Source organism: Dipodomys merriami, unplaced genomic scaffold, assembly GCF_024711535.1.
Source record: "Dipodomys merriami isolate MVZ:Mamm:240054 unplaced genomic scaffold, mDipMer1.0.p SCAF_429, whole genome shotgun sequence".
Classification (NCBI taxonomy): domain Eukaryota; kingdom Metazoa; phylum Chordata; class Mammalia; order Rodentia; family Heteromyidae; genus Dipodomys; species Dipodomys merriami.
This window is the reverse complement of record NW_027205926.1, coordinates 444,342-465,629: the sequence shown is the minus strand read 5'-3', so window position 1 is coordinate 465,629 and position 21,288 is coordinate 444,342. Positions and strand designations below refer to the sequence as shown.

Below are 21,288 nucleotides of genomic sequence, written 5' to 3'. Positions count from 1 at the left end.
GCCCAGACCCACGCCAGGTGGGAGATTCTGTTGTCTAGGTAGATTTCCTGTCTTCTGATTGCTTGGCAATTCATTCTTTACCACTTGATTTCTTCACACCAGCAATGACATCTCTCTAGTGACTAGAGGATAAGGGGAAGAGTCAAAAATAAGTCAAGTGAGGTTGCTAACCCAGGCCTAGGGAAACAGAAATTGCAACTGGACCATCTTCTGCTGAGTCTGAGAAAGTGCCCCAGTGAGGCGGGAGAAAGTGGCGGTGTTGAGAAAGTAGGGGATAGTTCTGTGTCTGTTGCAAGACCTCCCTGTGCCCGTGGTGCAGACGCAGGCAATGGAGCAACTCCTGGGTGGCTGAGCAGAGCTAGGAGCCTTCCCTGTTCTTCCCCACCTACTTCTTTCTCCCAGTAGAAAACAGCCTAAAAGGGGCTGGAAAGGTGGCTAAGTGGTAGGGCACTTGCCTTGCATGCCTGAGGCCCTGGGTTCGATTCCTCAGCACCACATAAGCAAAAAAGAAAAAAGCCAGAAGTGGCGCTGTGGCTCAAGTGGTAGAGCGCTAGCCTTGAGCTGAAGAGCTGAGGGACAGCGCCCAGGCTCAGAGTTCAGGCCCCATGACTGGACCCAAAAAATAAAAATAAAAAAATAGAAAACAGCCTAAAAATAGAGCTGAACCAAGCTAAAAGAAGAAGAAAAAAAATGGCAGATTTGGGAAAGTGATGCTAAGTAGATGTTGGACAACCAACCCCAGCTGGGCTGTATTCATAACACAGTGTTCACGTTTGAGAATGGAATGGTCTGTGATCATGGGTAGTAAGATTGAGCCCGTTCAGTTGTATGATGCTGTTTAAGAGGAGTGTCAACACACTCTTACACCTTCAGCCACAAGCAATCAGAAGGCTCAGGCCACACGGAAACCATGTCTGCAGCAATCGTCCAAGTCCTATATGTGGACTAAAGGAGACTATGAGCTGGTGGTTCAAAACTATAATCCCAGCACTCAGAAAGATGAGGCAGGAGGATTTTGAGTTTGAGACAAGCCTATCTCAAAAGAAGGCGGGGAGGATTCTTCCTCAGATTTAAAATTTGCATACATCCAATGAAAAGTCTTAGGGGCTTTTTTTTTTTTTTTGAGTGTACAAGGAATTGAGACATCTCTGGTGTTTCAAAAACCATTTTGAAAGGTATTGACAAATACATGTAATTCACTTTCCATTTACTGGCAACAAAGACTGGGCAAATGCGAAACCATTCATTTGTTTATAAGCAGCTTACAAGAGCTGCTGGAAACTTGGTGCATCCCAGCATTTACCAGCTATTACACAATACAACTGCACACATACCACACTTCTCACAGACCAAGACATTCCTGCCAGTCAGAGGAAACAGCACGAGACAGGAGAGGACATTTAAGTGCTTGCATTTTCACTTGGACAACAACATTCCAGAATTTGATGTCACATTTCCACAGCTTCTCAGTGTCCAAATGAGTCCGGGTCTACACCCAGCTACAAAGGAGGAAGGAAATGGAAGAAGATGGGAAGAAGAGGTGTTGAAGAAATGTTAGCAGTTCTTTCTCCTATAATACAAATGTCCAACAAACACTTTCCAAAAGATAGCCTTTTCATAAAAAGGAATGAGAAAAGGCGTGCTTTGCTGTTAGAGAAGACTGATGACATTTATACAATCTTCAATCCAGCTGGACAAGGCCATGCTGGAATGTATCTGTTTCCCTAAGAGCTAAAGTACATAGGACAGCATGCTTTCTTATAGACTATGAGACACACACTTCACTGACGGCACCCCCTGGCAGGAAGGGGAGAGGCAGAGGCCCCTAGCTCTGGGACAGTTGTTTCTCATGCTACCTAAGAGGTGAACTGTGATTGGGCAAGACATTCTCCTTTGTCAGGGACTTGTCGGAATGTGGTCATGTGATAAATGTCTGATTAAGCCACTGTAACTTACAGCTCAAAGCACCCCTGAATGATAAATATAGAATGGGTATCGCTAATATTCTATCAATAGGATCTGTGTGATTAGAAGACTAATAACGCAATCAAAGAAAGTTTTACTTACAACACCTATCATGTGCACCACCAAAATAAATTTTTTAATTTCTAACTCACTGCCTCCCTGAAGGAAAGATGGTACCCAGAAGTTTTACTTTCCTATACAAAAGTACTGGACCAGAACTCTCTCTGGCTCTTCCAAATCTGCAAAGCCTTCTTAGTTTAGTTCAGGTTTTTTTGGTTTGGTTGAGTTGGCAGTATTGGAGTTTCAACTCAAGATCTCTCTGTTAGGTAGGTGCTCTGCCAGTTGAGCCACCTGCTAACCTTTTTGCTTCAGTTACTTTTCTAGTAGGGATTTCCACCTTTGTCTGGACCTCTTATTTATATCTCCTGCATAGCTGTGAGTAATACCAGACCCAGTATTGGTTTTACTGGGGTCATGCTAACTTTTTGTGCAGGTTGGTCTTGAACTGAGATTCTCTGATCTCTGCCAGCAGGTAGTCAACAGGAGAGGAGCTCCTGGTTCTTTAAAAGTGGGGGAAGGGAGGCAAATGTTGATGTAGTACATGCAGGTGAGAGTCTGGGCTCCACAGGAGACTTAACTGGGTATTGAGATGGACCATTGGTCCAGCAACATTAGATGGGAGACAGATCAGAAGGGAGCAAACTGCATGCTATATAAAACATGAAATGTCCCATTTTAACTACTGGTTTGGTATTTGTTAAGTTTTAGGAAGGATTAATTTTACTGCAAAAGGATAAAGTAGGGAGAAATGGGTAGGGAAGCATTTCCTGTGTCCCAAACAGGAAATGGGAGTAAAGGACTCCTTTTGTAATTTTTTTTTGTGATGGTACTGGCGCTTAATTAAACTCAGGGCCTTGGCACTATCCCTTTTTTTTCCACTCAAGGTTGGTGCTGTAGTACTGTAGCCATAACTCCACTTCCAGCTTTTTGATGGTTAATTGGAGATAAGAGTCTTACAGACTTTCCTGCCCAAGCTAGCTTTGAATCTCAATCCTCAGATCTGAAGCATCTAAGTAGCTAGGATTATAGGCATAATCCTTACCACCTGATTTAGAACTCCCATTTTAACTATCTTTAAGTGCCCAGTTCAAAAGCATTCAGTACATTCACAGACTAGCTGGGCTCTTTCCCTAGGTGAGATCTTACCTCCTCCATGGCCTGTTTTTATGTTCTGTGTTCTCCCATCCTATTCAAAACATGCTTTCAGAAAGGGATCTGATCCCTACTTGTGTTGAAGTACCAAAGCCTGACAAACAACTTGGGGCAAAGCCATCATATAACACTTAAAAAGTAGATGGGCCGGGTGTGGGCAAGAGACAGTCCAGCCCAGGATGTGAGCCAGGGGAGTGTATTCCTAGTGAAGACTGCAGTTTCCACTGTTGTCCCAAACAATGAGGGATTTAAAAGAGGAAGTATGAGATTGGAAGGCTTTATGGTCAGATAAGGTTGTGTCAATGTGTCTCCAGATGGCCAGGAAAGCCCCTGGCTGTACTGTAGTCACCTGAGCACTTCTTCCAAGGATCTCCAGGGAAAGGAAGCCTTGGGCCTCCTGGCTATTTAAATCAGGACTTGGTGTCTGGGTTTCAGAGTTGAGATCCAGTCTGATGGGCTGAGTAATTTTAAAGGAGGAAAAAGAATAAACTAGAATCCAAGTGAGATCCATGCCTTCAATACAGTGGCATAAAATGATCATTTGAGATCCCTGCCTTCAATATTGAGGCCTAAAAACAAAACAAAAAAAAACATATCTGGGGAACTTAAAAAAAAATACCCATGTGGAATGCATCTGTGATCTCAAAATCAAAGTTGACTGGAAGTCCTTAGAGAGAGAGGTGTGTGTGTGTGTGTGTGTGTGTGTGTGTGTGTGTGTGTGTGCGCGTGCGTGTGTGTGTGTGTGTGTGTGTGTGTGTAAGTTGACTGGACTACATAGTGAAGTACTTAGAGGGTGTGTGTGTGGTGTGTGTGTGTGTGTGTGTGTGTGTGTAAAGTCCATCACAGACAAATTTAAGTCTGAATTATTACGATGGGCTTTACCCTGTTCAGTTAAACACACACACACACACACAACTTCTGGAAGCAATCTGCAAGTCTAGCCATATGAAGATAGCAGTTTTCTCCCCGTGAAGCTCTGGGCCAGCTCTGGGCCAAGCATCAGACTAGGGCAATAAAGACTTAGTCCTTGCTGAGAATACACAACACATAGAGATGCACTGGAAGCAATTGGTAAATACAACCATGTGAAGTGCCAGCTGAATTGGAGAATTTTGTGAGCAAAACTAAGAACCTAGAATAAGAGAATACCTTGAAGTTGGGGTATCCATGCTGAATTTACAGGGTGCTTATGATAAGCCAAAAACTCTGATCAGCTTTTTTTTTTTTAATTTAAAAATGGGGTTGATTTTTGAGAACGAAAAACTGAGTTGACTTTTTGAATAAAGGCTAGAAACGCTCTTTATGATATTAAACTCCTAGGGAGTTTCCAGAGAAAATTCCCGGTTGTTAGGCCTACCGGAAGTCCCCGGGCAGAAGAGCAGGTATGGCAAGGAAGGCCTAAATCACCTAGGGGCAGGTTGGGCTGGTGTATGTTCTAAATCTGCTCTTGCTGGGCTCTGCCCTGTCCACTTCCTAAGCCTGAGGGAACAGGGCAGCTCCCTGAGGACCCACAGTGCCCTGGCCACCCCTACTATGCCGCAAGGAGAGACACTGGGGAGTTGGGAAAGGCATTGCACTGTCTGGCAGAGACCCTGCCCTCTGCCTTTCTGCCCTGGCCCAGAGCCCGGACTAGGGGGCAGACATGACCACATTTGGGCAGCATCCAGCTGAGTCAGTGAAGCCCAGAGTGGTCCTGCCTTACCTCCTAATCAAGGCTGTGATTGCCAGCAGCCACGGCAAAGTCTAGAGGGAGAACAAGACCACAATGAGGGGAGGGGAAAGAATCTCGTGTCACAACCAAGGCCACCTTTCTAGCCCACAGATCCACGTTTGATGCTTTGCCAACACTTTGCACTTCTGAGAGAGACACCAAGCCAATGGAGTGGAAACTCTGCCATCTGAGAGCCTGGGAAGTGCAAAGCACAACTGGCTAAACAAGATGTGATATATACACACATACAATGGGCTGATACACTGACCAAAAAAGAAGGCAGTTCTGCCACATGTCACAATACAAGTGCATTTTGTAGACATGGCAAGCAAAATAAGCCAGTTGCAAAAATACAAAGATTGTATGATTCTACTTATTTGAAGGATGTAAGTGGTCACAGAGGCAGGAAGTAGAAAGTAGAATGTGGTTGCCAGGGCTGGGGGGAGGGGCATTGTGCAGGTCCTGTCTAATGGGGACAGAGTTGCAATTGGGAATACGGAATGTTCTGAAGAAAGTTGAGAGTGATGATAGCATAAGGATGTGAATGTACTTAGGGTCACTGAGCTAGTCACATAAATACAGTTCAATGATAGATTTTATGACAATAAAGCAACAGTAATGACAGAAGTTCCTGGTGTCTGTCCTTCCATCTTGTCTCAGGGTGAGTCTTTTCTCCCAGAGTTCTTCCTCTCACCCTCACTTCAGCTTCTCTGGCCAGAGTCTGGTCAGTTTCTCAATACTGATTCATCCTCACACCCCAAATGCACTGGAGCACACACACATTCCCTGCAGGAGGTCTAGATTATAGGTCTGATGTTGGAGGCCCTGAGGGACCAAGGCCCTGGGGCAGGAGGGCAGGGCCCTGCCTAGTCTTGAATCATGAAAAGAAATTGTACACATGAATTGTACACAAAATTGTACACATGTGGCCAATGTGGAAAACAGAAAAATGAAATGTCTAGTTTTATTACAGAATTACAGATTTCTATTTTTCCTCCCTTTTCTACAATAAGACTTATACTATTGTTTACTTTTTCTCCCCTACGCTGCTTGCCTGAGGCCTGCCCAAGGGCCTGGGTTTCTCACTGCCTTATACAGATAGCTGTGATTGATTTATCCATCCATTCAAGCTGATTTCAAACATTTTCTAAAACTGAATATTTTGAGTGTTGAATGTTAAGGTCAGTAATTTCTTTTTTGCCATTTTTTATTGTTATTGTAAAGGTGATATACAGAGGGTTTACAGTTATTATATAACTCGGGTAATGAATGTTTCTTTTTTGAAAATGTCACCCTTTCCATGTTCTCCATTTTTCCCTCCCATCCCCACCCACAAGGTGTATGGTTCACTTTTAACATAGTATCCAGTCAACTCCACTGCTGCATTTTTTTCTTTTCTGTGGCTGTTTTGTTTTTTAAGACAGGGTGTCACTAGTTAACTCAGGCTGGTTGCAGAGGAGTTTGATTTCCTTTTTCCTTTCACTTCTCTCCTTTCCCTTCCTCCTCTCTTCTCCCTTCCTCTCCCCTCCCCTTCTCTCCCCTGTGCAGGTGACAGATCCCAAGGCCTCTCCTAGTGAGTTGTCCCTGGCACAGAATGGCCATTCACTGCGGGTCGCAGCTATGTCTCAGGTTGACCTCACTGGGAGCTTGCTCATATGTGACCCTGTCTCTAGTCACGTGCTTGGTAGCCACTGGGGTGGCTTAGCCATCCCTTGGGGCTTATCAGACTGGAACAAACACTGAGGCTGAGCATTCCACCCTCTGAAGTCAGCACCTGAGTCAGCCAGGCTCCAGTGCAGGTAGATCCTGGGTGTCCATCTGTCCTGCTACCCTGCTCTCCACACCAGTTTCCAACTCGCCTCACTCACTGGCCTTAGACCTGTTCACTTGCAGAAGGCGCAGCCTGTGGAGGCTGGGGCACGGGGGGAAAGAGGGGGCAGGGGAGATGGGGGGGATGGGGGGTGCTTCACCTCTTCATCAACCCCTTGATGATCCTTGTGGGTATTGGACAATCCACAGTGGAAGAAAGCTTCTGTCCACTCTGGAGGCATGCACGAAGAAACTGTTCAGCCTTCCTCTGCACCTCATTTCTTCCTGTAGACACAGTCTCTCAGCACAGAAAGAGGCGAATTTCAGCTGCTACGTCAATAGAGAAGTTTAGGCAAAGAATGAAGGACTCAGTGAGCAGAGCACAAGCAGCGCAGTGTGAAGCTGAGGCTCCTGCCAGCTCACTTTTACCTGCTGTCCCTGGCCAACTGGGAAGCAGCCTGCCTAGGTTCAAGTTCCAGTTGCCCCACCTGCTAGCTCTGCGACCTTGAACCAATAGCTTGAGCTCTATGCCTTAGCTTTCCCACCAGTAAATCAAGGAAGGTAACAGACCTCAAGGAAGGTTAGCTGTACTTAATAACTGATAAAAAGTAGTAATGTCTTTGGATATACCAGGCAGACATTGTATTAGGAACCTTAAAGAGGCAATTGAGTCTTTAGAATCACTCAACCAGACAGATATTATTGCTGTTCTGAGATAAGAAAACAGTTACAGAATTAAATAACCTGTCTGTCCCCAGATCCTTGGCTGTGAGAGGTTATCATCATAGCAAGAAGGCAAGTAGAACTGGGGGGAACTAGCTACAAAAGTGGTGACAAGTGTCTTCTCTCATTATCTCATCAAGAGCGCCCAATGGACACACACAGGGACTCCAACAGAGCCCCTCAGCCCTCAAACCCCTCCCCACTGACCCTGTGTAGGTGGGCATCCCTCTACCTCACCCGCCCCTCATCCTGCAGAGCTCAAACTTGAGGCAAAGATGTCTGCCTCCTAGCTGCAAGAGAGTAATGCCTGGCTGTACCCCTGAACCATCTTCTGTGTGTCAGGAAGATCAGGTCCTGAGAATGGGGAGGAAAGGGACCCTCAGGGCAACCAGCACACTGGCCTGGAATCTTCTTCCCCTACAGGCCCCCTGGGAACCCTCACTCTTGTCAGACAGGCCTTCTGGTCTGAGGCTGACCACTCATATGGATGCTGATCTGGTTTTTCTCCTAAGCACTTGTCCCGTCCCTTCTGTTGTATAGTCTTGTCTCCCCCATGAGGACAGAGATGTTTTGATCTGCAGAGGAGAGCTCACTCCTGCCCAGGCTGTGGCAGTTCGGGGTTGACCTCCTGGGCTCAAAGAAACAGGTTCCTTGGTGAAAGGCCATAGAAAGCTGTGGCTGAGGAAGTCAGCCCTGGCTGTGGAATCCCTCACCTCGCAGAACTTGAGCCAGACGCCTGGTGTGATGTGGGCAGGCAGGTGCTCAGATATTGTGGTGGAGCCAGGAATGGAGCTTGTTTATTGTGTACTGAAGATGTCTTTTCTAAGAACTCTGCCCTGGGATTAGGAAACTAAGCTAAGGCTGGTCAGGGAAAGGTCAGTTAAGTGTCAGTTGCTTCTAGTAAACAGGTAAAATGATGAACTAGCAAATCTGTTAGACCACAAGGAGCCACATAGGAACTCCCCTACTTTATGGATGAGGAAACTGAGACTCAACAAGGTTAGGGGAAATGTGAGGGCTCCGCAGGCGCCTTACACTCTGACTTACTTCTTAAATCCCTCACTTTCTGTATCTTGACTAGTCACCAAATGCGACTTCTTTCTTTTGTGAGTTATCTGTGTTCGTTTCATCTCCACACCACATGGATTTTAAATCCCAAAGCCTAAACGAGAGAGAGAGACCCTGAGTCATCACTCCCATCTCCTGCCCTGGGCTCTCCTAGCCCAGTCCACCACTCAAACCAAGTCTAGTCTTCCCAAAGCAACACTCGTGTTCTCTTCTTCCCCTGCCTCAACACTACCATGGACTCCCTACCGCCTCCAGCACCAACTCCAACCTCTCTGATCTTCACTGAAGATTCTCCTCGATGGGATATTGAGCAAGCTTTCCTGGGTTCCCTATCCTGCATCTGACCTGCTTCTTCCCTGCAGACACGCCTTCTTGCAGCTCACTTCTGCATTTCTACAGAGCACTCCTCAGAGAGGCTTTCTTGTACACACCTCTTCCTGTATGTGTGCAGAGGTGTGTGTTCCCACCCACATTTCACGATTCTACAGAATTTGGCTCTTCTATTCATCAAGCACAACTCTGGTGTAGCAAGACACAGCCATCCATGATGCCAAATACACAAACCACATGGCAGACTCCTCACAAACTCCCTCCAGCTGGGGTGCTGAGCGCCAAAAGCTAAAGACTACAAGCAACGGTGGTGATATATTTTTAAAGTGTGCACAAACCTCAAGGAAGCAGTCGGGGAAGGGTTCCTAGAAGATATGGTGGGAGGTGAGCTGTGAAGGTTAATCCCAAGTGGGCAAGTAGAGGCCCAGGGAAGATGGAATTGGGGAAAAAAGATTATGTTTCCAGTCAAGGCAAAGAGGCCGAAACACAGGCCAACTGTAGCACACACCTGTAATCTCACTAACCCGAGAGGCAGAAGTAGGAAGATCACAGACAGTCCAAGGCTGGCAAAAGTGTGGACTTCATCTGGGGGAGGGGGGAGGCGGAGGGGGGAGAACAGCTGATGGGGGCTCTGGGGAGACCTGCATAGCTGCAATGGGTGATGGCTACTGGGTAAGCAGCTTCCTAGAGTGGCCTACTTACAGGAAGAAAGGAAATGGAAGCTCTAGTTTATCATTCCCGGACAATGTACCTGGCTTTAGGTAAACTTGCCCATTGCTGCAGTCCTCAGTACTTCAGTCTTTAAGATGATGGTTTTTATCCTGTGCCATGCTGCCTCTAAGGAGGCTTTAAAAAATGCTCATGGGGACTGGGAAGGTGGCTCAGTGGTAGAGTGCTTGCCTTGCATGCATGAGGCCCTGGGCTTGATTCCTCAGAAAAAGCCAGAAGTGGTGCTGTGGCTCAAGTGGTAGAGCCTTGAGCTGAAGAGCTGAGGGACAGCACCCAGGCCCAGAGTTCAAGCCCCACAACTGACCAAAAAGAAAAAAAAAATATATATATATATGCTATATATATATATATATAAAATCATATATATTATGGTAATCATAACCCTTTCACCTTTGATAAAGGCTCCAATCTGGGAGCCTCTCAAAGCTCAGCCATAAAGGTGTCCATTCCCACTGACCACTAGACTGTGATAGGGCTCTGAGCAATTCAGTAGTAGAATGGTAAGGTTTGCCTGGCAGCAGAGTACCCGGTTAAGATACTTACTCTGTGGTGTATGAGAACACAGAGAATGATCCCCCTCCCCACACCCCAGGAGTGTCAACGAGGCCTGCTCCTCACCTTCCAGGTTTGGGTGAAAGGTAGAAATGCTGCTCTGAGATTTTCCATGCTTTATCATGGAAGTGACCCTCTGGATATCAGCAAGCTCCTTATCAACCCAAGGAGCTAGAAAGAGGTCAGTGGGCTTTTCTAGGCTATAAAGGGATTAGAAGAGAAAGGCCAGAAGCCCCGCTGTAGGACAGGGTGAAGCGTGATTGAAAGGCTGGCTCTACTCCCAAGTCCCTCTCAAAAGCATGGCATGGAAGATCAGCATGCCAAACACATCTTAAATCCGACTTGCCAGGCTCAAAACAGATGGAAAGAACCATACTATTCTCACACTTGCTCCTCACCTTTTTTCCCTGAGTAAGGAGAATTGAGACTTTGGAGTGTGGAGTGTGGAGGGGAGAGGAGGAAAGGGGGAGAGGGGGAGAGGGGGAGAGGGGGAGAGGGGGAGAGGGGGAGAGGGGGAGAGCGGGATAGGGGGATAGAGAGAGAGAGAGAGAGAGAGAGAGAGAGAGAGAGAGAGAGAGAGAGAGAGAGAGAGAGAGAGAGAGAGAGAGAATATGAATGTGTGTTTAATCTGGTTTTGTTACATTGTTTTTAAAACAGGGTCTCAGGATGTATCCCAAAGTGGGTTTGAATTGGCTTTGTAGCCCAGACCAACCTTGAACTCTATCCTCCTGCCTCAGCTGAGCCCAGCGATCACAGGAAGGGACCACCACACCCTGATAAGCTTGAGTTCTTGTAAGCTTAAAGACAGTAGATAGCCAGGCACTATCTTCATTCTATTTCGGATTATCGCTTCTATTTTGTCTTTACCGGGTTGTTCCTGAAGTTCACATTCTGACACTTACTGGAAAATGCAGTCTTCACCTACGTGATTCACCTCACAGTCTGGACAATCAGCCCAGTGAACTTTCTCAGAAGCCCCTCTGCTTTGTCTAATGGAACCCCACACACACAAAGATTCCTTCAATGTAGTGACCCCCATCCCAGCACTCAACATCCAGGTAATACATCTTTCATTCCTTCTCTTTCCAAAAACCATGAGCTCCTTAAGGCCAATGATGACTATCAAATTCATCTCCTAAAATGATACTGGATATACTGTACTTCTTTTTTTTTTTTTTTTTTTGCCCATCCTAGAGTTTGAACTCAGACCCGAGTGCTGTCCCTGAGCCTCTTTGTGCTCAAGGCTAGTGCCTACCACTTGAGCCACAGCACCACTTCTGACTTTTTTGAGTAGTTTATTGGTAATAAGAGGCTGACGGGGATTTTTTTTTCCGGAGCTGGCTTCAAACTACAAGCCTCAGATCTCAGCCTTCGGAGTAGCTAGGATTACAGGGGTGAGCCACTGGCATGTGGCCCTGTACTTATTTTAATAAGGAACAACATAAACTTCAAACACTAAGACCTAGTAATTCAGACTGCCAAAATAGAGGCAAGTCTTTTTTTTTTTTTAACTTAAATAGAAGGGAGCGGTGAGCAATAAGTCAAGAGAAACTTTTACCTGTTCTGCCACTTGTACATCCCATGGTCTTAGGTGAACCCCTTAACCATTCAGGCCCATTTCCTCATTGGGAAGCAGAAAAGCTACAATTTTAACTACATTCAAAGTGCTTCCTGCCGTCACTTCACATAGGGAGCATGGGCACTGTCTCACCTGCCTGACAGAATGCATGCTAAGTCAACAGCAGAGAAAGAAAGGGGACAGCATTCTGGTCAGCCCCTCCCTCCACTCCTGACTGCAATACTTCCCTACACCACCAAGCCAGTCACCAGTCTGTGCCACGCCTGCGCGGCCCTGCAGGGGGGTTGCTTCTGCCAGCACCTTCGCCTCTTCGGAAGTGAGCTGCAGAAAGTCATCCAGAGCAAGAAGCAAACTGACATCAGAAACAAATGACACATCCCCACAAGAGCGCACGCAGTAGACTTTCTGAGCGAACAGGGACTTCCTCAGTCTCAAGGACAGCACCAGCATGTTCCAGAAGTCACAGTTCTGGCCCTGACAGCCGGTGGTTTTCGGGTTTCCCTCCATGACTAAGACTCAAACCCAATATTATGGGAAAAAAGGGACAGCACACCCACTCATGCTGAGTCAGGCTGCAGAAGTCTTGCACTCCAGCTCAGACCTATGGAACCTGAGTTCGAACACTCTCCAAGTGAGTTGCAGGAGTTCAAGCTTTTCTGACCCCCAACTCTACTGCCAGTAAAGAACTGTAAATTGCGTATGTGTGCTGCTGTACTCACCCATTATGGCCTTGACCAAACACATTAATACTGAAAACAGAGCCAGGCACCAGTGGCTCACACTTGTATTCCTAGCTATTAAGGAGGCTGAGATCTAAGGATCACAATTCAAAGCCAGCCAGGGCAGGCAAATTTTTGAGACTCTTATCTCCACTTAACTACCTTTTAAAAAGCCAGAAGTAGGGCTGGGAAGGTAGCTCAGTGGTAGAGCGCTTGCCTTGCATGCCTGAGGCCCTGGGTTCGATTCCTCAGCACCACATAAGCAAAAAGAAAAAAGCCGGAAGTGGCACTGTGGCTCAACTGGTAGAGCGCTAGCCTTGAGCTGAAGAGCTGAGGGACAGCGCCCAGGCCCAGAGTTCAGGCCCCATGACTGGACCCAAAAAAAAAAAAAAAAAATTTAAAAAAAAATTTAAAAAAAATAAAAAAATAAAAAGCCAGAAGTAGAGCTGTGGCTCAAGTGGTAGAGCACTAGTCTTGAACAACACAGCTCAGGGAGAGCTGCTAGGCTCTGAGTTCAAGCTCCAGGACCAGCATAAATAAAAGCTGATTTAAAGTAGAAAGCTGGGGGTTGGAGGTGTGGCTCAGTTGGCACAGTGCTAGCCAACGAGAAAAAAAAAAAAAAAAGCAGCCACAGGTACTGTGTTGGAGGCCCAGTCTCAGATTTAGGAAAAAACATAAAAGAAAAAAATAGAAAAAAAAAAGAAAAAGAAAAAGAAAGCGGGGCATATGCCCTGTGCCTGCAATCCCCACCTCTGGGAGGCTGAGGCAAGAGGATTCCCAGTTTCTGGCAGCCCAGACTACATAACGAAACCTTGTTTCAACAGAATGGAAACTAGTGAGGTTATAAGATTGTTCTGGCATTCAAAGCAATCCTCAGGAACATAAGGACCTGACCCAGGAGCTGCCTCCCCCACTGCTGGCTAAAGGAAATGTTCTCAGTGGAGTTCTGGTCCCAAACCCATCATCTCCTCTCACCTCTCTGAAAGCACTTTCCGGCTCCTTTTGTCCATCACATGCCAGTTTCTCAGCCAAGTATTTTCCCTGCTTCTAATTTCTCCACCTCCACTCAACCACAGCTTACACTGTCCTAGCCTTCACTTTTTTTTTTCAGAAGTACTGGGATTTGAACTCACAGCCTTAGGCTTAGGCAAGTTGTTTGTTCAGCTAGCACTCTACCATCTGAGCCATATCTCCAGTCCTGCTTTTTGCTGCTTATTTTGTAGATGGTGTCTAACAGACTTTTCTGTCTGGACTGGCCTCAAACCATGGTTCTCCAGATGTCAGCCTCCTGAAGTAAGCTAGGATTTCAGGTGGAAGCCAATACATCCAGCTTGTCCTCCACTTACTGTTCTTAATCTTCCCATCAATGCCTGCATGGATTTTTGTAGATGGAAGTTTCTAGTCCAGCTTAAATTTATGTCTTCATTACTCCATTTGTTAGAGTCTAGAAGGTGGATTTCTTTAATGCTAAAGCACTTGGTGTTCCTTCTAATTTCTAGAGCGCTCAACAATATAACTCAAGAAAAAGTGACTCGTCAAGACACAGAGGTTTCCAGGTTGCTTTAAGGGACACCACTCCCTGTCTTCAGATTAAGTATCTATTTCTGGAGTGCTAGTAAACAGGTTCTTTTGCTGGAAAGCAGAATCATGGTCTATTCATTAAAGAACAGAACAGAACATGGTGTCAATGGCTCATGCCTGTAATCCTTGATATTCATAAGGCTGAGTGAGATCTGAGGATTTCAGCTTGATACCAGCCGAGGCAGACAAATCTAAGACTCTTCATTCCAGTTAACCAGCAATAAGGCAAAACTGGAGGTGTGACTCATGGTAGAGTGCCAGCCATTGAAAAAAAAAAAAAAAAGCCTTTCAAGAGAGTGAGGCCCTGAGTTCAAGCCTCATTACCAGCACGCACACATGCACACGCACATACTCTCTCTCACACACACACAAACCAAATACATTAATAAAATACAAAATAACAGGAGAGTGGCCCAAGGCTACACTCCTCCCACTTCAAAGTAACTCTCAACAGAAGTCCAAGAAAAAGATTACTTAATGTAAGGTAACTGCAAACAGTGAACCAGCAAAGTCTTCCCAGATATTAAGTCATGATATCAATGCTCTCAGTATCCTATAACCTGAACCTAAAAGACGCTAGGCGCTAGGAAAGTTTAAAGAAATGTACATCCAAGAAATAAAAACTTTACAGAAATGTAAACTTGGGAGTCAGACAGGAGACAAGTCTCTCCTCTTATCTCCAAAGACCATTGCACTCAAATACGCCAGCAGCTGGGATTTTTCCCTAGAGCATGAACATTTCAAAGGTGTCAAATGTTTAGCATGATTCTCAAAGGTTCTGCCCACCTGCAAACCCCCTCAAAACCCCAGCAATATCCTTCCTATTCACCCACTGCCTCAAGCTACACTCAGAAGTTAGGCTCCCACCCATCTATGACTCATCTTTTGGGATCAGGGAACAGATCATTAAGCCCCAAATCAAAATCAAGTATCCCAGAGTCTACTCAATATTCACTGATAATGCTTCTCTCCTAGCCCAACCCCAAACTCCCATCATGGCCTAGTTTTAAGCTCCCTCTAACTCTCCATTTATCCAAACTCAGATCCTGTTCTGACTGTAAATACGAAGATCCCATTACACTCTCCAAGTCTAAGAGAAAGAGTGGAGAAGATAGATACCATAGCAGGTATCTTCTGGAGCTATAAAAATAGTGCTCAATGAAGTGGCTCAAGTGGTAGAGCACTCGCCTTGAACTGAAGAGCTAAGGGACAGTGCCCAGGCCCAGAGATCAAGCCCCATGACCAACCAAAAAATAAAAATAAAAATAAAAAAAAGTGCTCAGTGCACAGAAGTGACCAGATGTGAACACTTACTCTAGGGGAAAGGGGACTGGCTGGTATTTTTTAGGCTGGATTCATCATAAGAATTTGTAACCATGTCTACCAAGAATTACCATTATATACATTCTATAATGCCTACCCTTTTTTTTGCGGGGGGGGGGGGGGGGGCGGGGGGGGGGGAAGGTTCATGGTTCTTAAACTCAAGGCCTGGGTGCTGTCCCTAAGCTCTTTTGCTCAAGGTTAGTGCTCTACCACTTTAAGCCACAGCTTCACTTCTGGCTTTTTGTTAGTTATACAGACTTTCTTGCCTAAGCTGGCTTTGAACTGTGATCTTCAGATTTCAGCCTACTGAGTGGTTAGAATTAATGGCTTGAGCCTCCAGCATCCAGCTAATTAATCCCTACCTTTTTAAGCAGGGTGGAAGTGATTTAAATCTGATCATTTCATTAATGCAATGGAAACACATAATAAGAAAGACTCCATGGGGCTGGGAAGGTGGCTCAGTGGTAAAGCGCTTGTCTTGCATGCATGAGGCCCTGGGTTCAATTCCTCAGCACCACATAAGCAAAAAGAAAAAAGCTGGAAGTGGCGCTGTGGCTCAAGTGGTAGAGTGCTAGCCTTGAGCTGAAGAGCTGAGGGACAGCGCCCAGGCCCAGAGTTCAGGCCCCACGACGGAACCCAAAACAACAACAACAACAACAAAAAGACTCCAGAAGGATTATCTTTCCAGAGGATGAAGTTATTTTTTCATACACTGAATGCAGAACTACAAAGAGGGTTACAATCCTTATGAATCCTCTTGAGAGGCTTAAAGTCTACGGGATTCACAAAGCTTTATCAGTTCCCTCCAGAATAGGTAACTTTTTCTGCTGTTGCCTATGGGACTAAAATATACTCAGGTTAAAGTCATTCACTTACAGTTCTCTGCTCTTCCTGGTTAAGTCTCACTCCTAGCCTGATCTAGGAAGATGGCTGGAAGACGGGAAGGAGTGCCAGATTTGGGGGGGGGGGAGAAGGGGAAACTGCAACAATGAACCACAGTTATTACCTCCTAACCTGTTAAACCCAAGATCATGACTTTTCTTTTCATTAGTGCCAGGGCAATGGGTTGGAGAAAACGGCCTTAAGGGTCTGACTGGCTGGTGAGATAGGAGGCAATCTCTTCATATGGGGTAAAGAGAGGTAAATGGCTCATCAGGGCTGGACCAAGCGTCCGGTGCGATGTGACCCATCACTGCCCAAACCGTGAGGCAACACTGTGATTGCGAAGGAAGCCATCCCGTCAACGTAGACGCAAACATCCAGTTGTTCCTGGCTCCTGGAGAGAACTGCATTAACATCCAATAACCGACAAACAAAGCTGTGACGTCCCCGCAGGCAGAACAAGGCCAGTCTAACCCCTAGTGTACAGGGCTCCCCAAGGCTGGCAGACAGGTGTCACTGCCCGGCCTGGAGAGACAGCGTCCCCCCTCCTCACATCCAAGCCCGTGTGGCATCGGACCCCTCTCCCGGGTCAGCGACTGCCCCCCCCCCCCCCAGGCCGAGGCCCGCTCGATTTAGAGTCCGCATCCTTCTAGGAGCTGGAGGGGGCGGGGACGGAGCCCGCGCCCGGAGCCCGCGCCCGCGGTCCCGGCCCTCAGGGTGCCTCCGCCGCGGCGGCGGCCGCCATGGACGCTCGCCACGCGGGACACCGCGTCCCCGACACACCTCCCCGCCGAGAAGGGCACACTCCGTGCTCCCGGGTCAGAAACAAGTCATAAAGTGTATACAACGTGAACGACCACGGGGACCCGCCGTCCTCCCGCCCGCGCGGCCCCGCCCCGCTCCGGGACTCGCCAAAACAGCGGCCCGACCCACTTCCGGGAGTTATTTACAAAGCACGGCCACTCCCAGGGCTTCCCGGAACACGTCCTCCCCGGGAAGCCGACACCGGGTGGGGTGGGCGGGCGCTCGGAGCGGGGGCCCGGGGCCTGGCGGTGTCCACGCCGCGCTCCCGGGCCCGGGCGGGCGACGCGCCCGCGCGCGGGGCAGGCTGGGGGCGAGCGGCGGCACGTGAACGCGGCGTGCGGCGGGGCGGGGCGTGCGCTGAGGAGCTCGTGCGCCGGGCGCCGCAGCCAATCCGTGTGCACGGCCTCTCGCGGCCCCGCCCCTTCCCGCCAGCGGCCGCGAGTCCTCACCTGACCTCTGGGAAGATGCTGAGCGTGCTGGCTGGACCACGGTACTCAGCTGATTTGCGCGTGCGCTCGGGGTGGGGTCCCCACCCCGGGACCCCTCCAAGTCCACCGGGCTCTGCCTTGACCCCCCGCCCTGCTGTCTTATTTCCAAGGCCTTGATTATCTGCGTGCGTCCCGCATTACACCCCCTGACTCCTAGGATGTCTGAAGAGGCCAGATGTGGCCTTTTTGATGTTATTAATCTATGATCGTAGTGCAATGATGGAAGGATTATAAAATGTTCCCGATGGGTTTTCTTCCAGGTGTTTCTGTCGGTAAACACTTCAGATGTTTTATTCAGCTTCAGGAAAGCTGGTGAGATTCGCCCTCACCTCTGCTGCCTCTGCCCCAGGGCACCGCTCAGGGGGTGACGGGCAGACATCATCATGAGGAGTTTTATTTTTTCTCATTAAAATTCCCAGGCGCACAGGAGTCCCAAGTTGAAGACAGCAAAATGGAATGGAGGGAGAGAACATTGGGCTGTCGGCTTAGAATAAGAGATCCGTATGAAAGAATTTATGATTTGAAAATATCCATTGAGGAGGAAAGGTGTATAAGGGAGGAGGGATCTTCAAAGGGTTCTGTGTGCGACTATGGAAGTATCTCAATGAAACCTCCTTGTTACACTAATTCAAAAGCACAGCTTCAAACTTCTATACCTAGATAGATCTTTCTTTTTTTTTTTGGTTGGTCATGGGGCTTGAACTCTGGGCCTGGGCGCTGTGTCTCAGCTCTTCAGCTCAAGGCTAACACTCTACCACTTGAGCCACAGTGCCACTTCTGGTTTTCTGGTGGTTCATTGGAGGTAAGAGTCTCACAGACTTTCCTGTCCCGGCTGGCCTTTGAACGGCAACCCTCAGATCTCAGCCTCCTAAGTAGCTAGGATTATAGACTTGAGCCACTAGCTCCTGGCCAAGATTCAGTTTCTTTATTTCCTTATGTAACATGCAGTCTGGCCTTTTTTTAAAAAAAGTTTTTTAAAAATATACATAAAGTATACCATTTTAAGCATATAATTCAGTGGTTGTAAGTGCAGTCACAATGTTATTCTCTCAGAATTTTCATCATTACAAATAGCACATTCTGTTTTTCTGCTTGGTTTTTAGTTGGTTGAATTTACTGTATCCCAAACAGAAATTCATTCACTGAATTCTTCATTTGGCATGATTTTAAGGTTCATCTACCATGTAGCTTGTACCAGAATTTCTTTCTTTGGGGGGGAGGGGGCTGAGTAATAGTCCCTTTGTATTTACCAAATTTTGTTTATCCATTCATCTGCTGATGGAAAACTGTTCTGCTATGAACCAGTTTGTCACACACAAGCTTTTTTGTTTCTTTTTTGGATTGGTTGTTTGTTTGGCTTTATATGGTGCTGGAGCTCAAACCAGGGGTGTATGTCGAGCAAGTATTTTGCCATTGAGTTACATCCTCAGCCTTCGGATTTTGAGATAGAGTGTATAGTCCAGCACAACATGGGTTTGTTTGTTTTTTTTAAGATCTTACCAGTCTGACTGAAGTTAGAGAAAAGTACAAAGCCATAGAATTAAAAAGAAAAATAAAAAAGACTCAGCTGGCCTTTCCAGAATATGGTTTAGGACACACTGTCACCACACATACTGTTTATTGGTATTCTTCCCCAAATCAATTTTGAAAGTTGTAGAAAGTTGGGGGGGGGGTAATCGGTTTCTGGTAAAGCAGTAGTGGCCTACGACCTTTTAGTTCAGTTAAATCATTTCTAATGAGAAAGCTTTTTAAATAATCCAGGACTTAAAACATGATTCAGCTTGAAGTCGGGTTTCTTGTCATTCTCCATGTGTATCAAGGCCACAGGATATGATGGGCCAACCATGACCCTTAGTGGAGCCCTTGCCAACTGACTCATCTTTGCTTTAAGGATTCACATTCAAGTTTTAGATTTCTTCACAAAGAAGCCAGGTCATGTGCAGGTTGACATTCCTTTGCTGTTACTATGAGGAAACAAGTTGATGATAAAATTCTTGTTTTGACTTTCTAGAAAGTCTGTCTGGAAAAATTACTTTGAAAAATTAGCGTTCATTTGTTTCAAGCCTATAACCCAGAGTCATAAGATTAACTTGGACTCTTTGTTTTGTTGGTCAAATATGAATGAGGTTTTTGTTTTGTTTTGGTGGTGGTATTAGGGTTGACACTCAGGGGCAGGGTGCTGTCCCTTGGCTTTTTTTCCTCAAGGCTTGGCACTCTACCACTCAGCTCCACTTATGGCTTGTTGCTGGTTAACTAGAAATAGTCACACAGACTTAAATCCTTAAATCTCTGCTGAGTAGCACCATTGGTATCTAACAATTTTTTTTAATTAGCATACAATAGTTTTATTGAGGATTTCACTGTGACATTTCCACACATGTAGACAATGTATCAACCTCACTCTATCCCCCTATCTCACTCCTCTTCTTTTCAAAGTGGTTTTAGTGTTCTTTTTTATTTTGGGGGGGGGAGGGTCCGGTGGTGGGGCCTGAACTCTGGGCCTGGGTGCTGTCTCTCAGCTCTTCAGCTCAAGGCTAGCGCTCTACCACTTGAGCCACAGCGCCACTTCCGGCTTTTTTCTTTTTGCTTATGTGGTGCTGAGGAATTGAACCCAGGGCCTCAGGCATGCAAGGCAAGCACTCTACCACTGAGCCACCTTCCCAGCCCCTTAGTGTTCTATTTTTATACAGGCAAATAAAATCCTTGGACCATATTTATGTTCATTTAAACCCATTTCTCTAAAATGAAGCCACTAGCTGGACCACCAGGTACAAGGGGAAGCTGGATGCATATCAGAATGATCAACCAGCCACATTTGCCTGGGAACTGGGACATCACTCGAACTGGTGATTTGATGCTGAAACCAGAGAAAGTTGGACAATCTTCACCCCATTGGAAAGCTAACTTGGTCCACTGGAGGCTGGGCTGCTCGTTCAGGAAGGCTTCCTGATGTAAGCATCACCCTTCCACTCCCAAGAGCCCTTCACGCTTTATGCAAAGGGGAGAAAGGCAAGCGGCTTTGACATATACAGACACATTGTTTTATGCAAATGGATAAAAGGAGAGAAAGGCAGTTGCCTATGACATACACAGAAACAGAGAATATGGAAAACCTAGTAAATGCTTTCCTACTAGCTTGGGAGATGCCATACTCAGTGCCCATAAGTAAACCACACAAAAATGGTGCTAGGAATCCTTTATGTGCCTCAGTGATTATCAGCCCCAATTTTGAGTGTCTTTTCTTGCCTTTCTTTTTCTCACCACCTGATGGTGCCACTGCACAGCACTGGGCCCTAATTCAGGCTTAAATCCCTCCCTCCCTCTCTCCTCCCTCCCTTTCTTCCTTCCTTCCTTCCTTCCTTTTTCTTTCTTTCCTTCTTTCTTTCTCTCTCTCTCTCTCTATTTCTTTCTTTTCTTTCTTTCTCTCTCTCTTTCTTTCTCCTCTTCTTTCTTTTTTGTTAGTACCGGTGCTTGAACTCAGGGCCTGGGTACTACTGTCCCTGAGCTCTTTTGCTCAAGACTCTACCACTTTAAGCCACAGTGCCACATCCAATTTTCTGGTGGTTAATTGTAGAAAAGAGTTTCACAGGGACTTTTCAGCCCAGGCTGGCTTCAAACCATGATCCTCCAATCTCAGCCTCTGCAGTAACTAGGACTAAAGGCATGAATCACTGGTGCCCAGCTAAATTTCTTCTTTAATTTTTTTTTCTTTGTTCCTTTTTGGTTTTTGTTTCTGGACCTGGCCTCACCACACAGCTCAGGCTGGCCTCAGTCTCCTGAGTGATGGCCACTGAGCTTTTCCAGGCCCAGAGC

General features: G+C 46.6%; 1 protein-coding gene across 2 annotated transcripts in view; it reads right to left on the bottom strand.

Annotated features, from left to right (window-relative positions):
- The window catches only part of LOC138807720 (6-phosphofructo-2-kinase/fructose-2,6-bisphosphatase 3), a 71,325-nt gene that overhangs the window by 39,442 nt on the left and 10,595 nt on the right, over positions 1-21,288 (bottom strand). Inside the window, exon 1 of one of the 2 annotated variants that reach the window (XM_069993506.1) lies at positions 17,134-17,168. The exons of the other annotated variant lie outside the window; for it this stretch is intronic. The gene's annotated coding sequence lies outside the window, so the exon portion shown is untranslated. Of the gene's footprint in view, positions 1-17,133; positions 17,169-21,288 lie in introns of those variants that run through there. 2 annotated transcript variants of the gene reach the window in all.